This window comes from Cibotium barometz, chromosome 31 (genome assembly GCF_041138505.1).
Source record: "Cibotium barometz isolate CiBa-2024 chromosome 31, ASM4113850v1, whole genome shotgun sequence".
NCBI lineage: Eukaryota > Viridiplantae > Streptophyta > Polypodiopsida > Cyatheales > Cibotiaceae > Cibotium > Cibotium barometz.
The window spans coordinates 45358190-45361094 of NC_141076.1; positions in this window are offsets into that span (position 1 = coordinate 45358190).

Here is a 2905-nt window from a genome sequence, read left to right on the forward strand (position 1 = left end):
AGTGCTGCTAGCAGTACTCAATTGAATGGTTTATCTAGGAGTACTAATCTGAGGGATTAGCAGGCGCCTAGATAATAATAGCAGATTTAGGAATAAATCTGAAGAGGTATAGTCTTGAGATGTAATTCTCAATGCCCTTATAGAAGTTGATCGACGAAGAGAACTGTTCTTAAACTTACTAGCATGGTTTTCTCTTCTTTTTATTGCCATGCGTCGACATCCCACTGCTTGAGAGTTTGTGGTGATCTTTCGAGGGGGGAAAGAGCCTTTTTATATGTCACATCAATTGGTTTGGCGGTAATTTGATGGTATGGGACATCAAATTCTCACGGAATCGATTGTAGTCTTGGTGGAATGGGACGCCAAGGCTTGTGCATGTAACTTGACTCTTTGGCAGGTTGTATGTACACTTGTCTGTAGTGATAAAGTGTGCAAGATAAAATTTGAACTTTGACAATTACAAATATAGCCATGAGTTGGGATAAAACCCAGTTATTACAGAGTTCGGAGAAGCTCTAGGTAGCAAGACCATGATGGTGTACTAGTGCTAACAGAGTGATTTAGTTTCGGAGTGATCTAAATCTAGAGGTTAGCAGTAAGACTAGTTTGGTTGGACAGTTTCATGCATGGGGGACGCCCTATAGCATTTTGCAAGCGTAGTCTTGCCTATGTTCAACATAAGTGTGCGATTGTGAGCACATTTTAGTTGCTACCATATGAATTTGGGAAATATATTACTTTCCTACATAAGCAATTGTAATATTGCATGACCGGCTATTTTGCTTACAAGTTCATGTGCGTGTAAACCCTATAAGTCGTATGACCCCTGGGAAATGAGTGGAGCATTTCTAGGATTTAATAAGGTTTTACATGGCAATAGTGAGTAGTATCTCACTCCAGATGAGCCTGGTTGTTGTTAGTATCGGATCCAACATATGTACTGTACATAAACTCGGGCTGAGTTAGGATAGGAGGCTAAGCCGGAGAGCTTAGTGGTAAATCCTACTGTATCTGGTGAGTTTTGACTTAACCGGAGTGTTAAGAAGTAAACTCAAAGTCTGGGGCTGAACTGGAGTGTTCGGAGGCAGACATATCTTTGTTAAATCGGAGAATTTAGCAACAGATGAGCTCTGGGGTGAACCATGGTACCCAGGAAAAAAGCTCTTCACACTAAAATAGTGCACAATAATTTTAGGGTGATAAAAATCCATCGCAGGAATGTTTTACAACTTTCCATAGATGATAGATGAAAACCATGTACTTTACGGAGTTAAAGTACATAGGTGGTGACTTCGGCGCGACATTTTTTGTAGGAAGTCACCAGTGGTGTGGTTAGGTCAGCCGAGACTCCACAAGACCTATGCACTAGTTTTTAAGTTGACCTCTATGATAAGGACGTCCAAAAATTTGTGTTGTAATACCAGAAATTGTACTGCAATGTGCAATGGAGGGGTCAATTTGTGTAGTCACTTCTTAGCAGCCAGTGACTTAAGCATCTTGTTATAGATGGTTGTATATGGTACTCCCACTCGGGGGAGGTACGCCATTGGGTACGGAGTTACTCACAGACTAGTATGTCAATTTGTGTAGTCACTTCTTAGCAGCAAGTGACTTAAGCATCTTGTTATAGATGGTTGTATATGGTACTCCCACTCGGGGGAGGTACGCCATTGGGTACGGAGTTACTCATAGACTAGTATGGAGCTACTAATGTGATGATAGTGGGTACGTAGTTACTCACTACTAATACATAGCTGCTAATAAAATTAAGATCCTCGAGTGAAAGATACTCTAGATCAACATTTTAAATTACCGAACCACAATCCATGAGTATCGAGGTACTCATAAATATGTTGACGTTGCTTAAATCGAGGGACCGATTTGTTCGATGGTATGGAATAAGCAAGGAGAGTGGAGTAACTTAAAGTTACACATCACTAGTCCTAGTGAGTTGTCGAGGTCATCCGTAGTTTAACAATCACCTCTACCTCATTCAATTTTGCAAGCCCTGGCATTTAATCCGTAGTGATTATGAGTTTGGTGTGACATATGGTTATGAAGTTCTTGCAAGAGTACTCGTTTATTTGCTTGTCATTGGTTATAGCTTGGTAGAGATTGCCACCTGTGATGGGTAGGTAGCTTTGCCGCTATAATGAGGCGGCAGCAAATAATGTTCTCATAGTTATACTTCATACCAACACCAAACAGGGATAGGATGAAATTCCTAAGTTTATCATCACGAAGTACTGTGATGTTTGCATTTATATTGAATGTATGATGTAATGAGACATTGGGCTTGTGTAATTACCATCAATTATATAGCAACCTATGGCTTCGCAGCAAGCTCAGTCATTATCTGTGGATTGATAATGTGGTTATTAGTAGTTTGGAATTTTTCTTGATAGATGGTACAACCCACCCAAATAATTCATGTGTGTAACCGCTTATGAAGGGTAATAATATGCAACAATGAAGCACTTTGTTACAAGTGTGAAACCACTGATCTGTTGCAAAGCAGTTTATCAATAGTACCACCATATGTGCGTAGACACTATACCACATCTTCGTTGCAAGATGTTTAAGAGTTTCTTGGAAGGACTCAAGAATATAACATATGATATTAAACATGGTCTAGATTAGTTCTTGGACCTATGACACTAGCGCGTAGTCTGCTTGAGAGTAGAGTTTTTGAGGACAAAAACCTTTCTTGAGGGAAAGGAGGGATATCCTCAAATATCACATAAACTTGAATAGTTGTGTAAGTCTAGACAATACTTGAAGGGATGTGTCTGGTAATAGCAACAAAGAGTTGTAAGTGATTGGATGTAACTCCAGACACCCGTAGTGGTGCAAGAATCTTTATCACACATCTCCACATACTATATGGTCTGCCCCCGCAGATATA